The sequence below is a fragment of the Neophocaena asiaeorientalis genome, unplaced genomic scaffold, assembly GCF_003031525.2.
Source record: "Neophocaena asiaeorientalis asiaeorientalis breed wild unplaced genomic scaffold, Neophocaena_asiaeorientalis_V1.1 scaffold177, whole genome shotgun sequence".
NCBI classification, from domain to species: domain Eukaryota; kingdom Metazoa; phylum Chordata; class Mammalia; order Artiodactyla; family Phocoenidae; genus Neophocaena; species Neophocaena asiaeorientalis.
Genome location: NW_020172779.1, coordinates 20,086,549 through 20,097,444, shown reverse-complemented (window position 1 = coordinate 20,097,444; position 10,896 = coordinate 20,086,549). Strand labels below are relative to the sequence as shown.

The following is a 10,896-nucleotide window of genomic DNA, read 5'->3' as shown; positions in this document are numbered from 1 at the left end:
AGGGATGGGGCAGGTTCCCTGGGGCCTTGTGAAAAAGAAGAAAAAAGCAAAACATTCCGCTATTGAATTGCTTTGTGCGTTAGATGTTGTGTCTATGAAAATTGCTCCGTGATTATTTTAGTACTTGTAACCCTTTTGGGGATAAAGAGTTCTGTGTCCTTAAAGGGGGCCACTGGCAGTTTCCAAGCTCCAGATCAGATGCCAGAGAGCCCGGCTACGCGAGTCTCCCACTCCCGGCCCTGCCAGGGTCCCTGCTGGGAGCAGTGCAGGGAGGAGTGTGATCCAGGCGGGTCGTCTTCATCCTGTGGGTACAAATCCACTTGTGGGAAAAGAGCTCTCCTGGGTGTAATTCACAAGCAGATCGCTGTGGGCTTTGCATTTCGAGGACACGTGCCTCTCGTACCCATGCCCACAGCTCTTGCATGCAGCCCCCAGAATCTCCCCCAACTCAGCACACAGGGCCTGCCCTCACCCTTCCCCAGGGCCTTCAGTATCCGCCATTTCTCCCGCCAGCACTGGATGGGGACCCTGACCCATGAACGAATCTTGAGCCCTCCTTCATTTTCTTTTCCCGTCTCTCTCTCTTAACTCAGAAACTCTTTCCCTCACCTCTCCTCCTCCTGCCTGGGTCCAGCCCATCCTTTAAGTTACTGGCTGTTAACCCTTTGGGGCCCCAGAGTGTCTCAAGGATCCAGTGGAAGCTTCGAACCATCTGTTCAGGAAAGTGTAAACTCACATAAGTACACACAACACGCCTGTCCTTCCAGGGTGTCCAGGACCCTGCGGAGGTGGGCTGAGCTTTCAGAAGCCCCTCCCTCCCATGGAGTCTTGCCAACTTTGCCTGGCTTTCCCTCCCTCCTGCTCCCAGAACTTGGGCATCTACCCAAGGCCTCATTGCTCCTGGCTCGTGGGGCCGGGCCCGCCTGCACCGCATCTGACATCCCCACTGCTCCTGCCTCTCCCCGGGCCGCCCGCGGGAGCCTCCCGACTCACTCACCTCCCGCTTCTTCACTGCCTGCTCCCCAGCAGCCCCAGTGAGCCCACAAAGCCGAGGCCAGCTGCCCGGTCTCTCTGCCCAGGGCCCTCCGGGGCTTTTCCATCTCATCCGAGGGAAAGGCCAAGCACCTCACCTCCCGGATGCAGCCCGACCCATCTCCCAGCGCGTCTCTGCCTGGTCCCTCAGGCCTCCGCACCTGCTTGCTCTGCCGGCACTTGCTCTCCAGGTGTCTGTCTGGCTCCTTCAGGGCTCGACTTAAATGCCACCTCGCAGAGACCGTCCGCGACGGCCGACATAAAACAGCCTCCCATCCCGCCCTCATCCTTCACGCCTCAGGACCGCCTGCGACCAGCTGAGACGTGTGTGTGCACACGTGCGTGTGCACGTGTGTGCGTGTGTGCGTGTGTGTTCATTTGTTTGCTGCTTTCCTGTGGGTGCTGTGAGAACATCTGAGCTGGATGGATGGATGCGTGGAAGGATGGACCTAAAGGGCTCTCTGGTGGGGAAGACAGGCTGTAGCTTCCATCAGATTCTGTTTCCTCAGGACGCTGTAAGGGCATTTCGGTGAAGCGTCGTCTTCCTAGATGAATCCACGATATTTCTCATTCTTCTGGGAGACCAGGCCTTAGTGTGGTTCTGGTGAAAGGTCATGAGCTGTGTGCTCAGACAGAGCCCTGTTTCAATCCCAGCACTACTCAATGGCTTTAATCAAATTACTCAACCTCTCCGAGCCCTCATCTGTTTCCCTCTCTCAAGCCTTGCTTACAGGGTTACTGAGAAGACAAAAGAGTTGTTTGAAATATGCCTATTGCCACAGGTCTACACCCCGTTAGTGTCAGATCAAGGCCCTCAGTAAATATTATTCTCTTTCCTATTGGATCAAGGAATGAAGAAAAGTTTCCGCCAGTCCCGTTACTGAGACCCGTCCTGCTTTCAGAAAGCCAGGTGTTGGGATGGCCCCTGGTGGGCTCAGGGGTCCGCCCCAGCTGTGCAGCCCCATGACCCCAGGAGCCTGGGGCTGGGGTTCTCATCCCCATTTTCCAGGTGGGGTGCAGCTCAGGCCTGCAGGGGAGGCCAAGTCCCACAGAGAAGAGGGGCCGCCCCGGGGCTTCTGGCCGCAGGGACCCTGTCCTGACTTGCCCACCCACTTCCTAAGCAAATACAGGCTGCTTAGAAGGAGAAGGAGATGGTGGTGGAGATGATTAAATTATTCAAGAGAACAAACTGTTTTGAGCGCCTTGATTTGCATACCAGGTCCTAATGTGCTCATCACAACCATTCTTCTGGGTTCTCTAAAGCAACGGCCCTCCAGCCAGCCCTCGAGGGGGCTGCCCTGTGTGCAGTACGGGTACCGCAGAGGTGTCCTCAGCCGTAACCCAGCCTGTTCAGACCTGGGTCTCCCCTTCCGATTAGCGTTGTGTCAGGGTGCGGCCAGGAGCCTCCCGTCTGTGGCTCCTCAAGGCTTTGTGCCCGCCGCAGAATCTGTTTCCATCAGTCAGGAACCTCCATCTGAACTTGGTACCAGAGCATAGGCAGAGGGGGGCAGGTGGGAAGGGGAGACAAGCAAAGGAAGCAAAGGTGCACGGAGCGGGAGACAGGCAGGGTGGGGAGGGAGGGCCTAGAGCTGGAAACCACAGGGGTGGTGGCCCCCGGCCCTGGAGAGGGGCCGTGCACCGTGGGAGCGAGGGTGGAGCTCGGCAGCTCTGGGTTCAGGGCCAGGGTGACTGTCGGGGCCTCCCTGTGGAGCCGAGGGGCGGCCCCGCCCAGAGAGCAGGTGGGGATTGAGGGCTGGCCAGCAAGTCACCTGGCGGAGGTACAGAGGCCCGGGATCCATGGGTCTGGACTCAGAATGGGGCTCACCAGCCCCAGAAGTGGTGAAGGCATGGGAGGGAATGAATCCCCTGTGAGGGTGAGCAGGGAGGAGGACCGCCAGGTGCTCTCACGGCATCGCATCCCAGCCCGGAACTCCAAGGGGCCACAATTCTACATTTGGTCTCGGCCTCCCGGCCATGATGGAGGTGTGTTTGTCACGCTGGGAGGATGAAACGTGTCTTACGTCCTTGTTTGTTAGCTTGGTCTCCGGCTCCTGAATATCCGGCCCTGTGGTAGGCGGTCGCCGCTTGTGCTGCCGTCCTGAGTCCCACGGCTCAGGATGTGGGTGGGCCCGGCTGGCTGGCTCTGTCCCCAGCCTTCACCAGCAGGGGCCGCCGTGGCCAGCTCCCTCGTGTCAGGAACCTTGGTCCCCTGCCCCGGGTGCTGCTCTGTGACTGGAATTGCTCTCCTGCTCATGAAGCAGACAACATGGCAGGCAATCGGCTTCCGAGTTGCTTTTAAAAATTCCATTTTTCTCCTGGAAGCGATGCTCTTGGCCCAGAGAGGTACGTGTTCCTTCTCATGTGACGGTAGGAGGCTGATCAGCCAAACCGGGAGGGTGCCGGGTGGGGCAGAAGGACTGATGTAACCCCCAGTCTCCCCGACTCAGCGGTTCAAGGATCCCACACTGACTCCCTCACAAGCGTTCACTGGGCCGGAAGTCACCTCCTCCGTGCTTCCCCGAAAACCGCCCCCAGAGTCCTCCTGCCAGGGGTCCACGCCCTGCACGGCCTCCCCTCCCACCGTACTTACCCCACCCGGCCCTGACCCCAGCCTGGGGGCTGCACTTACCCCCCATCATCGGGGCCTCTCAAGGTGGCATGGAGTGGGGCTGGGTGCAGGTGGGGGTGCAGAGGAGTGTCTGCTCATGTCTGCAGGTCCATCACACCGCCCGTGTGGGGCTGCCAGGGAGGCGGCGGGCTATGTGAGCTGAGCAGAACGGGGGCTCCTGGAAGGAGCTTGGTGTGGAGGCCAGGCTTCAGAGGGGACGGGCTGAGGGGCTTACAGCTTAGGGGGTTCTGCGAGCACGTGGCAGCCGTGTCCCTGCCTGGGGTTCAGCTGAGCATTGAGAGCCCAGCCCGGAGCCCAGGTCAGACTTCCCAGAGGTGTGCTGAGTCTGATGGGCCACCGGGACAGACACAGGTGGGGGCCACCCAGGGCTGCGTACCTGGTGATGTCAGCCTTTTCTTAACTTTCCTGAGCCTCAGCTTTCTCATCTGCAGAATGGAAACATTTATACCTTCTCTGCAGCACGGAGACCGGGATTAAAGGAACATGCACGATGTGCCCCCGAGTTTCGAACAGGCGCCTGGAGCAGCGGAAGTGAACAGGGAACCGTAACCACACTAGGAATAGCGCCAGGATAGTTGGCACATCAGCCCCGGGGTCTCCAGAACCCACAGCAAGCTCTGCGGCGCCATCGCCCTGCTGAATGCCCTCCCCGCCACCCGGACCGGTCACCAGGGCCCGGGCTCCAGGGCTCCCCAACACCCAGTGCTGAGCGAATTCGTTTCCCAACTGCTTCCTGGTCTCTGGCCCTTTAGACAGTGAGCTGAGCCAGGAAAGCACAGGGAGCTGCTTGTCTCTGGGCTTTGGGGCTGAGGGGCTGTGAGTCCGCAGACTTGCTGTTCAGGGTTGAGGGGCTCGGGCTCTGATTTCGGCGGGCCCGGCCCTGAGAGACGCCACTTACCGTCTACGGGAGACAGGGCTCCCGGGGTACCTAGGGCAGACGCGTGCGAAGAACAGGGGAGCGCTGGGGGCGCGAGGGGGGTTGAAAGATGCAGAGAGGTTTGCTGCGTGGACGGGGTGGGAGCTGGCGGGGCAGAGGCACCATGGGGATCCCCGTGGAGGGCGGCACCCACTCCTGGGGACTGGGCCAGGGTTCTGGGGCTGAGCCGTGCACGCCTATCCACGTTCTCGAGCACAGGGGCACGTGTCCAGGACACCCGTCTGGCGAGGGCTGGCATGGGGCTTTGAACCCAGGCCTGGGGTCCCCGGACCCACACCCTGAGCTTCTGGGCCTTCACACCGTGGGGCGGTTGGAGTGAGATTTAGGCCGTAGACGCCGCAGGCCCTGGTGGCGAGGGGTGAGCGAGAGAGCAAGTGACCCGGGTTCCTTCTGTGCCGACCTCGGGATGCTGGTGCCGCTCGCTGAACCAGTGAACGTGGAGCTTCTCAGGCTCTGTGTTCCAACACCAGAGATCCCCCAGGGAGACAGGGATCTGACAGCCCCTGCCGGTGAGGTGTGAGCCCCAGAGGACACCGGCAGGAGCTCAGAGGTCTAATTAAATCTCCTGGTTGTCCCCCCCCAGCTCCCCACAGAGTAGGCTGTTCCACTCACCCGGCCTGTCTCCCGAGCCCGATTAGGGAGGGTAAATGGCCCTGGGCGGGTGGCAGCCTGGCGAGCCCCTGGCAGGCGGGCAGATGTGCACCCGCTGCCGCAGGGCAGGGAGGGCCGGGCTGCTGCCCATCCGCAGGGATTTCCTGAGCCCCTGCTGGGCCAGGCCCTCCCTGGGTCCCGGGGACACAGGAGCAAGCAGACCCGCTCCCGGCCTCGCTGGGCCTTTGCTGGTGGGTAGTGAAGGTTGAGGAGGGACACGGCCTGGTGCGAGGGGGCAGGGGTGGAGTCTGGGGGCATCACACCGGCCTGGCCTTGCTCCAGCCGTGCCCCACCCCGGCTGTGGACCCTGGCACGGGTATAAGGAGGTGACTGTGTTCCGTGAATGGTTGGGACCCAGCCCCCAAGGGGCATCCGCAAGTCCCTCATCCCCACCCCTGCCCCTCCTGCATCTCTGGGGACGTTTTGTCTTTAATTTTTTATTTTCAGTTAATGAGAAACCACTGGGCAAACAGCCAGTGAGGCCTTCATCGGCTTTTACTGCGCGCTCAGCCCCGTTTATTTACTGTACCAAGAGGACTTCTCTCAGGAACCCCCAGCCTGGGAACGAGCAGCTTGCTCACTGCAAACTTAAATGCAGGGCCTGGGGCTAGGGAGAGGCCTGCTGCTTTCTGTGGCCGGGCCACACCTGCAGGAGTCGCCAGCAAAAAGTTGAAAAGCACTGTGACCCGGAAGAGATTTGTGTGCTCATCCATTCCATCAGCAGGCACTGATCAAGGCCACCTGGAGGTCTGAGCAGGGACTGAGGGTCAGGAGCTTCCCCCCCAGCCCGGGGGTGCTCATGGTGCCCTGGCTGACCCTGGAGAGATACTCACGCCCTGCCTGGTGCTGAGAAAGAAAGTCACGGCTTAGAGCTTTGTGCTCAGAGACAGGGCCAGAGATGGGGAGGAGGGGGCTTTGGGGGCTCCTGCTCTACTTGCGCAGGTCCAGGAGGGCTTCTCGGAGGAGGGAGCAGGGGCACAGGGGCCTGCAGGGTGAGGAAGGAGACCCTCTTTGCTATGGGGCCTCTAAGGGCACCCTGGGAGCTTTGCCCAGAAGCTGGTGTCCTTTGGGTGCTGGGCCATGGGAGCCTTCTGAGCACAAGGCCACTGTCGTGCCTGCCTTGAGACAGATCACCCTGGGGCGGGAGGGGCCGGGGAGAGGGCGCCCAGCCCCCCGAGCCCCCCCACTAGGCTGGGCCCTCCCTGGGCCGGCTTCCTGCCCCCATCATCTCCGTCCTTCCCTGCTCTTTGCTCTCTCCATCTGGTACTGCAGGGACAGAGGAGGAAAGGATCCATGTTGACCCCCATTCCCAAGCCCTGGCCCTGCCCTTCCCGCGCAGGCATGGCCTCCCTTTAGCCTCAGAAGCCTCTGGAGCAGATTATGTGAACTCACCCCACACACCTGCCCACGCGCACACACGTGCAGGCTTCAAGTTGTGAGGAAGACCCGAGGTCAGCCCCGTGCAGCGTGGTGGTCCAGGTGGCCTGCACGTGCAGAGGCTGGGTTGGGATCTGGACCCCCTCCCAGCATCCCAGAGTGGCTCCGTGTCCTCTCTAGGCCTGGGGACAGCATGCATTAATCCTTCAACCAGCCTCTGCGGTGGGGACAGGAAGCTTTGTGCTGTCAAAAAATGATTCTGACACTTGTTCAAACAGTAAGGGGACTTTATTCAGGACTGTTGTGACAGGGGTCAAGCCTGTCCAGTAGCAGAGAGAGGTCAGACTCTGCTATAAATGCAGCAAAGACGGCTGGGAGTTTGGAGCCAACGAGCAGAGTGAGGGGTCAGTGGGTGGAAAGTCACTAAGAGGAGACATCAAGCGTGGCGGATTCTTGCTGAAGGCAGGCCAGGCGATCGGACATCAGGGGCGGGGATTCTCGCTGAACCGACTGGGCAGGATTCTTGCCAGAACTGGGGGATGCCGGCCGGCAAGGCCAAGTTCCGAGTGTGCTGTCCCAGCGTTCCTGCTGTCAGCATCCCAGCACTGCCAGGGTGGCCGTCAAGGGCCTGGAGTCACGAGCCTACAGCTGGCCTTTCGGCCTCTACCCCTCACCTTCCTCACGAAGACAGAACCCAGCTCAGATGACTGTGCGTGGCTTCCACGGGCCCAGACATGGAGACGCCCCAGTGCAGCGCCAGGAACACCGTAAATACTCCGTGGGCGCTAGCCCGCATCTTTCCTTCCCTTCCCCACGCCACAGCCTGCTGTGAAGGTGTTAAAGAGACGCCTGGGCCCAGCCTCCAGCTCTGCCACTTACTGTGCAGCCTGGACAAGTGACCATCGTCTCTGAACCTCAGTTTCCTCATCTGTAAAGTGAGGGCAGTAAGGGCTCGTAACGCAGAAGGTAGCTGTGAGGATTAGAACAGGGCCGGGCCCACGGAAGGTCCTGGTAAACGCAGCTGCTGTCACGGGCAGCGGCAGCTCTGTTCGCTCAGAGTTGGGGCAGAAAGAGGCCCCGCTCGAGTGCACAGCATCTCGGGTTCAGTCTCCTCCCCAGAACCCCAGGCAGTGACAGCACCGCGTGCCAGGAAGCTCTCGGGCTTCATCTCATTGACTCGTTGCAGCCACGCTGTCTGTGCTGAGTGCTTAAGCTCATTTTGCAGATGGGAAAGTGGAGGCTCGGAAGCTCATCCAGCTTTGTAAGTGGTGCAGCCAGGGTTTAAGTCTCTCTGACCCGAAGCAGGAGGCCTCTTCAGCAGGGTGGGAGGTGTACTGTTCAGCTCGCGCCACAGGTTGGGGCCCCTGTGAGAGGGAGAGGAGGGGGAGGCCGGACTGCGACGCAGGCCCCGTGAAGGAGCTCCGGAGCAGGGGTGGCTCGTTGGGACGAGGGGTCTGGGGCTTGATGCCCTGTGTCAGCCGGTCACCGGATGTGGGCCCCCCTGGAAAGGGGCTGTGACCTTGGGCAAGGCAGCCTCTGAAGGGCTGGGGGGCCTGAGGCCTCACTCCAGGAGCGGCCCCCCGAGCAGGTATCACAGCATCCATGGCAGACTGTCTGCGCCCCTGGAGGGGTCAGTCCTGTCTCCGCTGAGGGCAGATGCGGACATCCAGGGTTTATGCCATCAACCAGTCCTTGGTGGCCTTTGCTGTTGATTGGGTGGCTGAGACTAGGCGGTCAGAGGGGAGGTCTCTGGTTTGACTGCCCTGTTTTACCGAGAAGGAAACTAAGGTCCAGAGAACGCCAGGGCAGCCTTGGCTGTCCCCGCTGAGGGTCAGGTTAGCCAGAATGAACTGAGAGTATTCTGGAGCATCTCTCTTCTTGCAGTTCTAGGTTCAAGGGTTCAGACTTGCCATGATGAAGCCAGTTCAATGCAGCAAGTATTTCCTGAATTCCTGCTAAGCGCCAGGAGATGGGGTTGGGACATGCAAACCATATGATTGTGCTCCAGCCGAGGAGATGGACCGGCCCACAAGGAACCGTCCTATAAGCCATAGCGCAGCGCGAGGAAAGGGGGCTGATGTTGTCTGACTCCCCCATGTGCCGAGGGCGGGCCCTTTACGTATCCGTGTCCTTTAATCTTCAGTCACCATAGTCTGTATTCCAAGTGAGGATTCTGGGGCTCACGAAGTAAGTGGGTTGCCAAGGGGCAAACAGCTCATAAATGGCAGAGGTACCATTTCAGACGGCCTGTTGAAAGTTTGGTCAAGGCCCCCAGGAAGTGTGGGGAAATCTGGAAGGAATGGAAGACGCTTGCGGTGAAGACTTCGTGGGTTTAGGCCTCCAAGGCTGACCGAGAAGTCCGCAGGCACCGGGGCTGTCCCACCATGAAGGAGGAACAGGGCAAGTTAGCAAAGTGGGAAAAGGCAAAATGGAGAAACTGTATGGGAAGCGAATAGAGGGAGGGAGGGGGGCAGGGGTTGGCGGAAGGATGGGCAGGTGGCAGATGGGAGACGTGTGGATGGATGGACAGGTGAGTACGTGGGTAGACAGACACACGGATGGATGTTGGATGGGTGATGTGTAGTCCAGTGTTGGTTGAGTTCGTGGCCACAGAAGACGAAGTATCTAGATCCCTGTTCCGAGGCGGCTGGGGCACGGGAGCCCAGATAGGTGGGCAGATTAGGAACTGTGGGCACCACCCTTTGCCACGAAGCCAACATCGCCAACTTGAGTAAGTGGGACGGGGGAGCCTGCCCCTGTTGCCAGTGGTTACAAGCTAGGGTTGGAAGCAGGCGGGCAGTGTGCAGAGACAGAGAAATGAGTCAGGGCCGGGGCATGGCCCTGGTACCTGAAGCATGGATGCTTACGGGAGACGTGGTTTCTGGAAGGGCGAGGTTTATCTGAGAGCCAAGGCAGAGGTCCATGTCGGGTGCTACGGGCTTGGCCCCTGAGCATCCCTGGCCTCTGGACCCTCGCAGGGATGTATTCTGTCCAGTTCTGGCTGCTGGTCACTTCAGGGCTGAGGGCTCCACAGTGATTTCCATCGAACATCTGACAGAACCGGGCCAGAGATTCAGATGTGCAGCCAGGTAGGCCGACTGGGTGGGCTGCCCTTAACCTTCCCCTGGGCTGGGCCGGGCTGGGCTTGTTTCAAAGGGCACGTGGATCGGCTCCGCGGGCAGCAGGGCAGGCTTCCTCAGGAGGCTCCGCCCCTCGCACTCGGCCTTCTGCAACCCGCGAGCAGGCAGCGACCCGGCCGGGCTGCCTGGTGGAGCGGCAGGGGCCCTTGTCCCTCGTGCTGGAGCTGCACTTGGTTTCTCCGTGTCCGCTGGGGTCACCCATCCTGCCGATGTCACTTGCTACTACTGCAGGGGACAAAGGAACTCGTGTGGAAGGAAGCAGTTAAGAGCGTGAGCTCTGCAGCCAAATCCAGCTTAGGCAAGGACCTGAGCTCTGTGTACCTTGTCCACAAAGTGGGGACAGTAACACCCTTTGTCATAGGGCCCTGGGGAGGAGGAACGGGCCCGTGCGCGCCAAGCACCGAGAACAGTGCAGGCGCGTGGGAGGTGCTCAGGGGAGGGGAGTTCACAGTGCTGGCGCTGCGGGTGCCCGGGGTCGCTGGGAGCTGGAAGGCCCAGTGCCGCTACAGAAGGGGCCACCGCCGCTCACCCCGCATACTATTCATTCACAGACACCCACCGGGCAAGACACAGATAGACCTCAGCCCCTGCGCGTGGGGGGAGCAGCAGGGACAGCTAGTGACAGCGCAGGGGGCTCCGGGCTGGGTACAGGCGTAGCTGAGGGCTTCCGGGAGGGTGTGCCACCCGAGCTCGCGGCACAGCGCACTCACAAGGGACATTGCAGCGCTCCTGCACCTTCTACCTTTCAGCATCCCTGCCGGGCAGGCATCACCGTCTCATCTCACAGGTGAGAGACTGAGGCTGGGTGAGGGCCCCACGAGTTAGTGGCCTGGCAGCCCCCCATCCCCAGGGCCCCGTCAGCCAGCCTCCCCGCCTCGTGCCGACTCCAGTCCTGGGCCCTCGCGGTGCATCTTTCCTCCTGAGCGTTCCCCCCAAACCTGCACCTGCCTCGGGTGTGTCCTCTGTACACAGGACGCGGGACAGCAGGGGCAGTCTTGATGTCTCTGCAGGAGGCTCAGTTAGGGAAGCCAGGTCGACCTGGAAGGATTCTCCGTGCTTGCTCTGGGGTCAGTGCTCTCTCTCGCTGGCACTGTGTTGGTTGGGAGGACAGGAGTGCGTGACATGCAGCA

At 60.7% G+C, this 10,896-nt stretch overlaps 1 protein-coding gene across 2 annotated transcripts in view; it reads left to right on the top strand.

Moving 5' to 3' along the window:
• The window catches only part of TRAPPC9 (trafficking protein particle complex subunit 9), a 509,572-nt gene that overhangs the window by 480,647 nt on the left and 18,029 nt on the right, over nt 1-10,896 (top strand). The window lies entirely within an intron of this gene.